This window comes from Canis lupus, chromosome 18 (assembly GCF_048164855.1).
Source record: "Canis lupus baileyi chromosome 18, mCanLup2.hap1, whole genome shotgun sequence".
NCBI lineage: Eukaryota > Metazoa > Chordata > Mammalia > Carnivora > Canidae > Canis > Canis lupus.
In genome coordinates this window covers 47,855,038-47,868,920 of record NC_132855.1, presented here as the reverse complement: position 1 = coordinate 47,868,920, position 13,883 = coordinate 47,855,038, and the positions used below count along the sequence as shown (strand labels likewise).

Genomic DNA, 13,883 nt, shown 5'->3' with positions numbered 1-13,883 from the left:
GAAGCCAAGAAGATTATGTTGTGTCATTTGAGTGTTCATTGCCTTGTTAAAATTATTGAGAATAGCCTCGAATCTTTCAGAGGTGTTTTCTTCTCTAAGACCAGAAGGAAAGCTGAGAGATAAGTTAACAGTGAATGTTTTGAATATTTATTACACAGTCAATTCTTTTCATTCATGGCAAAATCCAGAGTTAGGCTCCTGTGAGACTCCTGTCACAGTATCTTCAGCAATAGGTCAACACATAACCTTGTTTTATGTGTGGTTTAGTAAAAAACATCTTATTTAATATACACTGTTGACTCATTAATGTTGAAATTATGGCCAACAGCACTATAACTCATCCTTGAATTTAGCTTATTTAACCCATGTATTTTCTCTACAAAGTACATCACAGCTTCTTACACTTAGGAACACTAGCTAGCATTTTGCACATTTGAGGGGCCATTTTAGACAGCAAAATCATCAATAAAAAGTATAAAAATGCAAAAAAAAAAAAGTGGCATTGAATAGATTGTGAAGAGGACTCTTGTCTATACTATGAGAAATGAGGCAGTATGTGACCTTGTTTTTCCTCAGCTGAGACCATGTGATCAGTTGACTCAAATTTTTAAAGCTCTGTATATGTCAGCAAATACTATGAAAGAATTACCCATATTGATGTGTGTGTGTGGGGGGGGTGTCACAAATAAATTTTATAAAGTAGGTGAATTTGCAAATATGAAATCCATAAATAATAGGGAGTTTATAACAGACCTGTGAAGGAGAAAGATAGTATACCCATTTACCAGATGAGGAAAATGAGGTACAGTACATTTAAATAACCCAATTAGGAGGGTACCCTAGGGCAGAACTGATACTCAAATTTAGGTCTGATTCCAAAGCAGATGTCCCTAGAAAATTCAATGTAGGCCAAGCAAAAAGGTCATGGAATTCCAAATGAATCTGTTATTATATTTGACATCATTCTCCATTTCCTGTCTTGAATTGTTGAACAATATTCATTATTGTACATATTGAGCAATAACTATTCTCCACCCTCAGAAACCTTGTGGAATTTTTAATATATCATTCCTAAAACACACATTCATGAAATATTTTAGCAAGTTGCTAACTCCCATAAGTCTCAATGTCCTCATGTGTGAAAGGAAGATAGTAATAACATCTCAAAGAATTGCTGTGGGATTCAAAGCATGTAGCAGTATGCTTGCCAAAAAGTACTCAGTGTACATTAACGGTAATTATTAATAATACAATTTAGGGGCCTGGGACAATAAGAATTCTGCCACTGGCTTGATGACTTTGTATCTCCTCAAAATAATTATGTGATCAAAGATGACCAGCTTTCCCTTTTCTTATATCTTCCATCTTAGCCAGTCCACTTTCAACTTCAACACTGCTTTCTTGGCCTCTGGTTTTTTGTTGGATTATAAAAGTTTCTAAATCTTAGGCACGACACTGTTTTCATTCAGATTTCTTTAGAGTATAATATAGGATCCTTTCAACAAAATCAGGATCATAGACAGTTATTGTAAGTAGTTGCTTTAACTGTGGTAAATGTCAGTAGACTAGGTTACATTTGAACAATTAGTCACTTCTACAATAAATACGATTTTGCTTGAACAATCTCAAAATCCTAAAGTATCTGAATTGAATTAAAGTTAAGCAGACTCTAAAGCTCTGACATAAGAACAGAAAAACCTTATTTGCGTAAGGTCACACACTACTTAACAGTAGGCTCATTCTGGGATTTCACAATATTTTACCTAAGCACTCAGAGAAAGAGTGATGTTAAAAAATCCATCTTCTTTAAGTCTCAACTGTAACCAAGAGGTCATGTGCTAAACTGAGTGTTCTTTTTCTCAGCTTTATGCCTCTTTTCTGACCTCTATTTCTGCTACTCTGAGTCTGTAAAGGTTGAAATATGTAGGTGTGAAGAATCAGATCTGGAAAAGAAGCATTTATATTCATCTGTCACCAAATGGCAAAAAGCTGCTGCAATTTACTTAACCCTGTATGCCTTCATTTGTTCCCATTCCAATGAGAATAATACTTCACTTCCGTCATTTGACTTCTATGGTCCCATAAGATACTAGAAACCACTCTGACAGTGAAAAGGACATGAAAATTCAAAGCATCACTATGATCATGCCATCACCCAGCACAATGTACTAAATAACAGCTACCGAATTAATCATTTCTATGCTGATTATCATCTATGATTTATGCCCAACAATAAAGAATATATATTTAATCTCTTCATCACAAGGACCTTTTAATTTTGCTTTGTCTTCCTCCAGAGACCCCATGCTTTGAAAGATGATAACTATCAATGACATTTATTTATTGTTCATCCATTTTTCTATTTAATTCAAGATTACTCATTATTGAAATTTGTTTTCTAAACAGTGAGCAGCAATAATAAATAATAATAAAGGAATTTTCAATTATTTTTAAATTTTAAGTAGGCTCCACACTGGGCCCAAACTCACGATCCTGAGGTCATGACCTGAACAAAAATCAAAAGTTTGATGCTTAACTGACTGAGTCAACCCAGACATGCCAAGAATTTTCCATTTTTAATAAGATGCTGATGAATTAGCAGGCCTATACAATGTAAAGTCATTCAACCAATACTTCTTGAGTACCTAATATTTGGTTGGCAAACACTAGACACGAAAGATATTTTGGAAACAATCCCTACTCTGATGGAGTTTCTATTCTAATCTAGTCTAGACTTATCTTCCTCAAAATAGATTCAAAATTTTTTTCACTAAGCTAAATTCACTGTAAAATCTATCTTATCTGTTAAGTTAATAGCTAAATAAAAAATAATTACACACATTTATGGGAATAAATAATTAAATCACTTCCAGAAACAAGACAAGTAAATATATGTTTTTCTTAAGTGTTCAGTTTCATCTAAATGAGATCAATAGAAGAAATTTTAAAAATAAGGTTAAAGCTGTAGACACTGTTATTATTGACTACACCAGAAGGATATTCTTGCAACCATTATTATTCATTGCCATTGAGGGCAGTACAAACAGGTACATAATGTGTAGTTTATGGGTCTCAAAAATGATAAATTTTACCTTCATTAATCATTCGGCCCATCAATTATCGTTATCAAATAATTAAAACTTCAAGTGCCTGCCAGGTTTATTATTGTAATTCTCAGAGAATACAAAAGAAAGTAGAAAATGGCATTGATGAGAAATCAAACACAATACTGAACCTAGCAAATCTCAACTCTTCTTTTTCCTCTCTCAGGGCTACTGATGAAGAGAACACTGGAACACTACCTTTTTAAGTTATTTGTGTAAGGTGAAATTCTTAAAAAAAAGAAAAGAAAAGTTATTTTTATATCTCCTTTTACAAAAATGAAAGTGAGACAGGAGACATATAAACAAGTAGATTAAAACAAACCAGTTCTGGCTAATGTTCTCTAAGTCACTATTCTCTGAAAAAGAGTATTTAGTGAAAGCACTGCCTCCACATCTCTGAAAATGAATTCTCACCTCTAACATCCTGTCCAGTAAATGGATCCTCCCACAACCCTGTCAGGTAGGACTATATGACTGTCCCTGAGCTTCTTCAAGGACTGATGGGCCAGAATATCCGTCCCCCTCCCCCACCAAAAGAAAACCTACCAACTCCTGCAGGAAAACCAATCTGTGTAACAGGACAGATAACAACCCTCATTAAATTAGTTTCTAACTTTTCGGATGCCTGGGTGGCTCAGCAGTTGAGCATCTGCCCTTGGCTCAGGTCATGATCCTGGTGTCCTGGGATCGAGTTCCACATTGGGCTCCCCACTGCTTCTCCCTTTGCCTATGGCTCTGCCTCTCTCTGGGTCTCTCAAAAATAAATAAATAAAATATTTTTAAAAATTAAAAAAAAAAAGTTTCTAACTTTTATAAGAAAGACCTAACTAAGATAGTTTTCATCCTGGAAAAAAAAATAACAAATGGATTTTAGTGTGGCTTCCTGACCTAAGTGTCTGATGGGGAAAAAGACCAATTCCAGTCCATCGGGTACAAGATGACATAAGTTTTATAGAAAAAAATACAACAGCAAAGGTCAGAGGAAGGAAAATGTTCAGACTACTTGATGAGGTCATCAAAGGGGGCAGAACAATGCATTTGTGAAATCAGTTTTCTCAACTTCCAATTATGTCCTAACACTTTGATTCTTATCATTCTGAACTTTTCCTCTTCCGTAGAAGGTGTCCGTCACCCTCTACTCCCTCATCGTCTTGCTACCCTTGATTCTGCAGTTTTAAAAACGGAGTTCTCTCACCTCCTGATAAAATATGTTTTAGAGAACCTCCCTCAACCGTAGCTCCCACCAAACACCACACATGATGTCAAGCTTGATTTTTGAGCTGTTCTTTTCATAATCCTATTTGCTCAGGTCTTTTGCCTACTACTGGTATTTTGCTAAGCCCATTAACTTCAACCCTTCCTGCTTGGAACTTGAGAATCAGCATACCAAACAAAGCCAACTAAAGACAAAATGTGCCTGTCCTTTTCCATATAGGATTAATTTTCACAAATCTGATCAGATCTCTGTGTTTCACCTATAGAATGAAATAGGGAAGTCAGTCTCTAATTTAGGACACCACAGGTAGGTATCTAATCCACAAACATTCTAGGGTTTTGGAGCTTTCTGAGGAGCCATGAGAAGGTTACAGCTTCTTCTCTACAAATGAATGAAAAAGGACTCTGTTCTAAATTAAGAATTTGTATAGTTCAAGGAAGTATCAATTTTTTAAATACACATTAAATGATGAAAGTATATTGTATGTATTAAGCACCAACAATACTCTAAGCACAGGGGAAAAAGCACTAACTAACCAACTTCTCATTGTGTTTGAGCATATAACTACAAGTGTGCCTAAATTCTTAAAGTTATTCTTTTACCTTTCAGAGAAATACACACAAATAAGAATGAAATCCACAACATTATTAATCCATTAAAATTATCCACAAGGCAATATATCTGAGCCTTTTACATGTTTTTTTTTTTCAATCATTTGGTTATCCATATATTACCTTGCATCACATTTCAGACAAGAGATAAATGTTAGGTGAGCATGGATGTCTCAAGAAGAGGGACTAACACTTATTCAGTGCAAAGTGTAGTAAATTCCTAAGAGTCAAGACACCATTGGAGTCAAGAACATGAACTCAGGAGCTGGACTGCCTGGGTTCAAATCCCCATTCTGCCAAGTACCTACTTCACAAGGCTATGGTGATGCCTAAATGAATGTGAGTGAATATGTATAATGTATTACAATTGTGCCTGGCATGTAGCAAATAAAGATTGGCTATTATAATTTTACATTATTATTATTACTATTAAATTATGTTAAAATTATGATCCCTGGCACTATTGGTTATATATAACTCATTTAACTCCCTCAGACACCCACGAATAGCTGTCTCCAATTCAAAGTCCTTGGTATGACACGCAGGAGCCTGTGAGATTTGCCAGAAACTCTGTCCCCTCTCATGCTCTCCAACAGCCAGCCATGCAGCTCTTACAAACCACCCAGGTAGACCCAGTGCTGCCTCCAATCTTCACCTTTGTCCATGTTTCCTATGGCTCAAATGCCACTTTGCATCACTGAATTCTAGAACTTCTTTCAGGATTTGCTTCAGAGATCATCAGACAATTAACATATATGGCCCATTAAATATGGCAACTTATTGACTCAATCCTCAGTATGGGATTTTTCACAGGAACCATTTTTCAGTAATAATTCTTTCTCAGTTAACAATTTTTCACATGAACCTGCCAAGGCTTAGATAATTTTCGAAGGTTATTCAGCCGAGAACAGATGACTCTGAACTTCAACTTAACATCTGCTTCACTGTGAGCCCTCTTCCTGCAAGCAGAAGTCATCTATCTCTCCCTTGGTAAGATCACCTCGGGTATTTCTCTTACATTCACTTTGCCCCTATACTATAAGTAACTTATTTACTCATCTGCTCTTAGATTGAAAGGTCATGGAAAACAGAAATCTTTTGAAGTTTATTTTTGGAGCCCTATTGTCAAGAATATCGGAAATGATAGATGTTTGTTCAGTTAATGAATTAAAGCTCAATAAATAGCTGTGAATTAAATATTTTGCCCAAGACATGCAAGTTGGTTGCAGAGCTGAAATTTAATCTCAGGTGTATATCATCCCCCATGGGGGGTCTTTAACTAGACACCAACATAGCAAGGCTGCAAATGAACTTTGTAGAGCAAAGAACTTACATGAAATTAGTTAAATCTAGTATAAGTTGCACCATATAAAAATTTACTAAATTAGTGGCAGCCTGGATGGTTCAGTCAGTTAAGCCACTGACTCCTGGTTTGGGCTCAGGTCATGATCTCAGGGTCATGAGATGGAGCCCCGCATCAGGCTCTGTACTTAGTGAGTAGAGTCAGCTTGTCCCTCTCTCTCTGCTCCTCCCCCCACTCGTTCTCTCAATCTCTCTCTCTCTCTCAAATAAGTAAGTAAATAAATAAATAAATAAATAAATAAATAAATAAATAAATAAATAAAATCTTTTTAAAAAATTACTAAATTAGGGCAGTCCTGGTGGCACAGCAGTTTAGCACTGCCTGCAGCCCAGGGTGTGATCCTGGAGACCCAGGATCAAGTCCCACATCAGGCTCCCTGAATGCAGCCTGCTTCTCCCTCTGCCTGTGTCTCTGCCTCTCTCTCTTTTGGTGTCTCTCATGAATAAATAAATAAAATCTTTAAAAAATAATAAATAAAAATAAAAATTACTAAATTAGCCAGGCACATGTGTTTACACCTGTGTTTTCCAAAACTTCTAACTGCAGAAATTAGCCTGTAGGGTTCAACTACACATTAGGTAAAAGAGGCCTGTAATCAATTAAACTTGGCAAACTCTGAGTAAAACAGGATGCACTAAATGCACAGGAAATGTTCTGTAAACGTTTATTAGGTTTCTCAAAGACTTTAATATGAAAATGCTCACTGCATCCCTCCATGAGGCGATTCACCATTTTCCAGACTTACTCGTATTTACTGTAGAATACCCTGAAACACTCTTTTTTTTCTTTAACATGAAGTATTTCTTCAGGTTAGAATTCCATGGAACAGACTTCCAGCATGGTATGTGATTGGCACTTAGTGCTCTTGTATTCAGTGCGCCCATGTGCGCTTGCCACTGTACCAGTCACAACTTTTCACAGAACAGAAACAAACCAGGAACTGAATCCTGGGAAAAAGCCTACACTAGCAAGAGTTACAATGACAAGGAATGGATTTCTCAATCTCCCACTCAGAAAGTTAAAACTAACTCTTTCACCCTGAGAATCCTTCCTCTTTCTTTACATCTCAACTGAAATCAAAAGCTTTGACTCAAAATGTCATGAGTTATGCTGCTTATAAATATGTAATAATACAGATCTGAGAGAAATAAAGAAAAAGGAAAAAATTGATACTCAAGTTTTTTTTCTACTTTGCATAGTAGCACATTTTGATCCAAGAAAACCAAATATTAGATCTTTGTACAAATACTAAAGTACAAGATTAAGAAGTACCCATAAGATTATGATCCATATGATGACAACATACTAAATAGAATGATAGCTATCTTCAATAGTCATCCCTAATTAGAAAAGTGTGTTATGGTTGAATTCAAAGTCACACAATGACTATAATATTTGAGGGAGTAAGCAATAGAAGATAATTCCCAAGAGGAAGAGATAGCTCATTATGTTTATTTCCCCCTCAGTACTCTAGATTTGCCTGAAAATATGTATCGAAATAAGTAGAGGAATTCTGTCCCCATTTGCAGTAGCCAGGCTTTTCTCTTTTCTTACTTTTTTAAAAAGATTTTATTTATTTATTTACTTATTTATTTGAGAGAGAGCAAGCAAGCAGGGGCAGGAGCAGAGGAAGAGGGACAAGCAGACTCCACACACACCGAGCTCAGAGCCCCATGCGGGCCTGATTCCGGGACCCTGAGATCATGACCTGAGCTGAAATCACCCATCAGATGCTTAACCAACTGAGCCAGGTGCCCCCAGGCTTTTATTTCTAAGGTTTGGTTTGGTTTGGTCTGGTTTGAAACAAAAGGGCCTTTTCTCCAATGTGATAGCAATAGCCAGAAAGGAAGAGGGTAGGACAGAGGGGGAAGAGAGGGAAGGAGAAGGAGGAAGAGATGAGGGATGAGAAAGAAAGTATCCTCCACCTAGGCAAGTATTCCAAAAAGACTACTGTTTTTGATGATCTAAGAAGGTCAAGGAGACGCCAAAGGGTCAAGGGAAGATTTTAGTGAAGTGATGCAATAGTGGAGAAGAGATAGAGTGGGGCAGGGGGGGATTATATCCCCTTGTTCTGGGAGAAGGCAAAGCGTGTTACAGTTTGGAAATGGCATGCTGTCTGCAAGCTGTGTCTAGTGATGGCAAGTCCTCAAATGATGGGGGATACCCACAAACTTAGGACTCTTGGCACCAGGGCTTTGGAGAAGCAGCAAAGATCTGGATATGAGGGCATATAAGTGGCCTGCTCTTAGAGCAGTGCTATCTAAGAGACTGAGGAGCTTTCCGCAGCAGAGGGGATAGCAGGACAATGGGGACCAGTGTCAGTTAATAACCAGAGGCCTCTCCGTCCTATTTCTGGAGCCCTAGAAGCTCCAGCTCACACACCACCCAGGGTTCTAGCACAACACGAACTTCATTAACTTCACTTAAAGAGAAGCCTAGCAGCCAGACTTAATATGATTTTTTAAAAATAAAGATTATATAATATAGCTTGCCCATCAATTTTTTTGAAAAAGTTACAACTGCTGCCTCAACAGTCCTATAAGCCTTTTCCTATGGAAAGGCCTATACTGCTTCCTTTTGATAAGGAAGAAAAAAAAATCTCCCCACTTCAATAGCTGAAGAGTCTACAGCAATTTCAACTGAGTTGAAACTGGGTTTGACTTCATTTAGAGACATTGAGATATGGGAAAATTAAGTCCTACATAATCATTCCCCTAGATATTCTTCACTTACTTGAAGCTGCCACATGCCATAGTTTTATTTTCTTTTTCTTTGTGACCCAACTGCTGGACCATATCACTATGGCTTACTTAACTGCTGAGTCTAGCACCTATGGGCATCACTCACCATCCAAGGTCTTGGCATTGTTCAGGTGCCGTTTGCAAGAAGCATGCCATTCCTGAACCATGATTCTCATATCTTCTTTTGTCCTTGAAGCACAAGAGTTTCTACAATTTTTCCTTGAAGATATCCACCAACAGTGCTCTACATCTCTCACATGGGACCCTGCAAGCCCGCCATCCTGAAGTGGTGGTCTCAATCAGTAGGAAAGAGACAGGCTCTGGAATGAGACCTATCAGCCACATCCTGGTCTATGACCTGTGGTAAGGTACTTCACTTCTTTAACTCTGAGTTTTCTCATCAATAAAAATGGAAACACTGATATCTATGTGAGAGGGTTGTTTAAGGATACAATGGGAGAATGATGTAAAGCACTAAACGCAGAGTTTAGCATACAATCAGTGCATGAGAAATGACAGCTATTATTAGCAACAGAAAATCTAAGCCACTGAGGAAATACTCCGTTATTACCATAACTGCCTTCTGCAGTACTTTAATGACTAGAAATGTGATAAGCACCATGTGTAATGCTATGAATTAACTAAGCTTCTAAGTTATTTAGATATGTTATGGGTTTTGTGCATTTTAAAATAATTTATATTTGCATGCCTTTACCATAAGAAGAAAACGTCACATTTTAGAGGCCAGACCAACAGTTTCTAGGGCAGACATAATCATATTACACAGAAATCACTGAAAATTCAGATTTTGGACAAGATGCCAAGATAAAAAATGTCCCCAGCCACCACATAAGTATTATCATTTTTAAAGTAAGTAGTTACAATAACTAATAGTTATTTGATTATTAGTCAATGTTGTAGAAATGTTCCAGCTGCAGTACCAGATTCATAACATTATCTGTGGAAGACTATAATAAATAACATGCCAAAAAAAATTTCCCTGGCCATTTTCAAATAGAAATAATTCCTATTTAAGCATCAATCTACCACAGATTTTTAAATCGTTGGCCAATAAATATAATCAGTGGTACACCACTAAATGTTTAACAAATAGCTTTCAGGGGCAGAGAGGCACATGATTTGTAGCATTCACCAATTTCCATGGTGTAAAACACTCCACCCAAGCCTATTTCAAACTAATAATCAGCTTTCAAAGCCATGTTAGCCAGCACCAGCATATCACCTAGATGAGGGTTAGTGTTCATAATGGCTAGATAGTCCACCCTGTCCCCACAAGGGAACCAAAGAATTAGCCCACAAGTAAAAAGTAAATATAGATAATAAACGATACACAGATTTTCTAGAAAAGTAACTGAAACATTTTATAACAAGCTAACTCCATAGGTATTTTTAGACTGTGTTTTGTGCACAAATCCTCCCTTACTGAGAGCTAACACTCTTTCTGCACAGGGGGCCGAGGTCTTATTCTAATCTGACCCCACTATCCTCTTGAGTCTTACTAGACTGAACTCTTTACCTGGCTACAAGGGTCCCAGGTTCTCTCTGTATTTCTTTAGTATCATTTGCTAAAAATAAATGGTTTTCTCCACTACTTTTCCCCACGAGACTACTGCTGTCTTCCTGTCACCCTTTTATCAGTAAACACACAACCTATTTAATACTCCTCTGGCCAGTAAGAGACACAAATTCTATGAATGGGAAGGAATTAGTTGTCATTTAATAATATGCTTATCTACTTGCTTTTTTATTTGGAAACAGAAAAACTAAGCTTTTAGGAAGACCATTTGAGAGATAGCAGGAAAACCAAAAAACCTCTCTTTGTCTTATTTTCAGCTTTGAATTCCAATCTTCCCTGAGACTACTTCACTGCAGGAACCTATCACTCACCAAATGAAAAGATTTTTAAAAAACAGAGTTTACCAATGAAAACAAATTTAATAACCATTTCTCTCTTAATTCCTACTGTTGCACTTCCAACCTGTTTAATTGCTATGACAAGCTCCTGAATGTAATACTTATCAATTCTACCATCTAAACCATTTCTCTGTAGGTTATACTAAAACGACAAATTACACGATTTCTTCGGCTTCAAAAAAGAAACCCATTGCTAAATGGCGAAGTTTTGTGCATGGATGTTCATGAAGATAGCACAACAATGTGAATGTATGTAATGCTGCAGAACTGTACAGTCAAAAATGGCTGAGATGGTAAAATTTTATGTTATTTATATTTTCCCAAAGTTTTTTAAAACTTTTTTTTAAATGTAAAGAAAAAGGATGCTTGGGTGGCTCAGCAGTTGAGTGTCTGCCTTCAGCCCAGGGCGTAATCCCAGGATCCAGGATCCAGTCCCACATAGGGCTCCCCGCAGGGAGCCTACTTCTCCCTTTGCCTGTGTCTCTGCCTCTTTCTCTCTGTGTCTCTCATGAATAAATAAATAAAATCTTTTTTAAAAAATCAAAAATAAAATGTAAAGAAAAAGACTCCATTGAAGAGAGATTGCCACTCTGCTCTCCAGAGTTTCAATTACGACAGTAAATCAGATTTTAAACAGAATTTTTAAAAATAAATACATAAATGCAGCATCCTTTAATACTGCCTGTGTCTCATTTCAGACTTCAGGTGTAAGGGCACTGAGCGTTAAGAAGCTTTTGCTCTGCTAGACATCAATGCTCTATGTGTATTTTTCCCAAAGTCTCTTATATTTATTTTAATTAACTTCCTGGGCTGAAGGGCTATAGTGCAATCAAGAAAAGGAATGGTCGAAAAGTCAAAACATACTGCATTCTTTGCCTCTCACTGGGTCAGGCAGTCCAGAGCAGTCCACAGCAGAATTCGGAATGGCAACTCTCCACCTGGAGCCACTGCTGTCACATTCTGTGTATTCAAAGTGGTAATCTTTCTGCAAACAATCACAAAAACAAGCCTTGGTTAGAGCCAGTTTTAATGGGACAACTGCTTTCTGAATCACCCCCAACTTGTGTGCAAGCCTGATTCCAAACTCCTCTCTGCTTGACTCTCTTATTCTTTCCCTATTCCATTTACACCAAGCAGGGCTTTGGGTTTTTTGTTTTTTTGTTTTTATCAAAAATGATCAGTAGGCAGTGAGGATATGATGAGGGACAGTCGATGCTCTCAAGCTGTGACCATCGACCTTAAGTCTCACCTCCCTGAAAAGGCAACACTTACCTGTTTCTTTTACAGATTTTTTAAGCTCCAAAGAATTGATAGATATTCTAAGAGCTAACTAATACTAGGAAACTGCATGCCACCACTGTTCCCGGTTTTCCAAAGAAGAAAACTATTCCCACTGACCTAATTCTCATTCTGTCTAAAATTTAACAGCATGTATAATAATTAATCATCCAGAGGCTAGTAAAAGACGAGCCGTTTTTAAGCATCGTTCCCAGGCTCCATATACATCTACCACAGCAGGCCGTCATCAATCACAGACATTTATGACAAATGCCAAATTAAGACCAACCCACTTATCTCTAGCCTTTGAATGCTGTGAAATTTTCACAGTGACCTCCCCTGGCCCAAGCACATTACATGTGTGAGATGCTTGGACAAGGGCAAACAAGAACAGATGTCATTGGAGCATTTTGAGAAGGAAGGAAATTCTAAACCTTCTCTCCAGATATTTTCAGTTCAATGTCTTATTTACTCAGTTTAATATCTTGGATATTGCTGTTTGGATTTAACCACTCTATTTTGCCTCCCTGACTGTATCAGTGACCAAATAGAAATCTCAAGTCATATCAACATCAAAAATCAAGTGTGTGAGGTGGGAAGGTATCTGTGTGTGTGTGTGCATGTGTCTGCATCTGTGGGCATGTGTGCACATGGAAAGAATACCAGTTAAGAAATGAGTTCTGAAAATGGAAAGGTCTGGGTTTGAATTCACATCCCATTATACCAAGTACAATCTACGTGATACTGGGCAAGCCACTTGACCTCTCGAAGCATCCATTTTTCATTAGGAAAATGAGAATAATATTTCCTACCTTGTATGGTTGTTTTGGAAATTAAGATAATGTATGTAAAATGCTAGGTATGTTAGGCTCCACTGAGTTAGCACTTGACAAATGGTAGAATTATTATCCTTACTAAGGATAGTGAGGGTAGAAAGGATGATAGAGAGAAAGGTGTTAGTGGAGATGTGGTAAGACACAAACTGTCCAAGTCTCTGTTTTTTCTACTTCAATTTCTGCATGCGTTTACGATAAAATGAGAAGGGATCTTAAGTTAGAGAAGATGGAATTACCAGGCTGGAAGCAAAGGATTTTTGCCACATTTAGATTCTCCCCCAGAAATAAAATCTAGTATAAACTTCAGGCAATCATTTTTTCATCACTCAAACTTTTTGACCAAGCTTGACAACAGGTAATTTGAGATTAAGTTGACAGGATCCTGAATTTCAAATATGCCTTACTGTCAGTTAAGGGCAAATCCACACATCTAAAAAAAAAGTCCATAAAAGCAGCCAAATGAGAGACCAATAAAAGTTCACTAAATTTAATTGCTTACAAAGGTAAACACAAAAGTCATCATAAACTAAAAGGTAAACAACAAAACAAACTGGTAAAAACACACACACACACACACACACACACAACAAAGGTTAACTGACTTAACCATCCTGAGTTTCCAAAATCCAGTCCAGAAAAAGACAATTATTTGGAAATATGTTCAAAGAACATATGCAATTCATTAAAAATCAATGCAAACTAAAAAAGTTAAACCTTGCCAAAGAAATGCAATTTTCATCAAGTTGGCACAACATTTTAAAATAATGTTTAAAAGCTTTCTAAGGTTACATGACAGTAA

At 37.1% G+C, this 13,883-nt stretch overlaps 1 protein-coding gene across 2 annotated transcripts in view; it reads right to left on the bottom strand.

Moving 5' to 3' along the window:
- Positions 1 to 13,883, bottom strand: part of ELAPOR2 (endosome-lysosome associated apoptosis and autophagy regulator family member 2) — a 171,753-nt gene that overhangs the window by 77,639 nt on the left and 80,231 nt on the right. For both annotated transcript variants that reach the window (XM_072784375.1, XM_072784374.1), the window contains exon 2: positions 11,835 to 11,955. The gene's annotated coding sequence lies outside the window, so the exon portion shown is untranslated. The remainder of the gene's footprint in view (positions 1 to 11,834; positions 11,956 to 13,883) is intronic.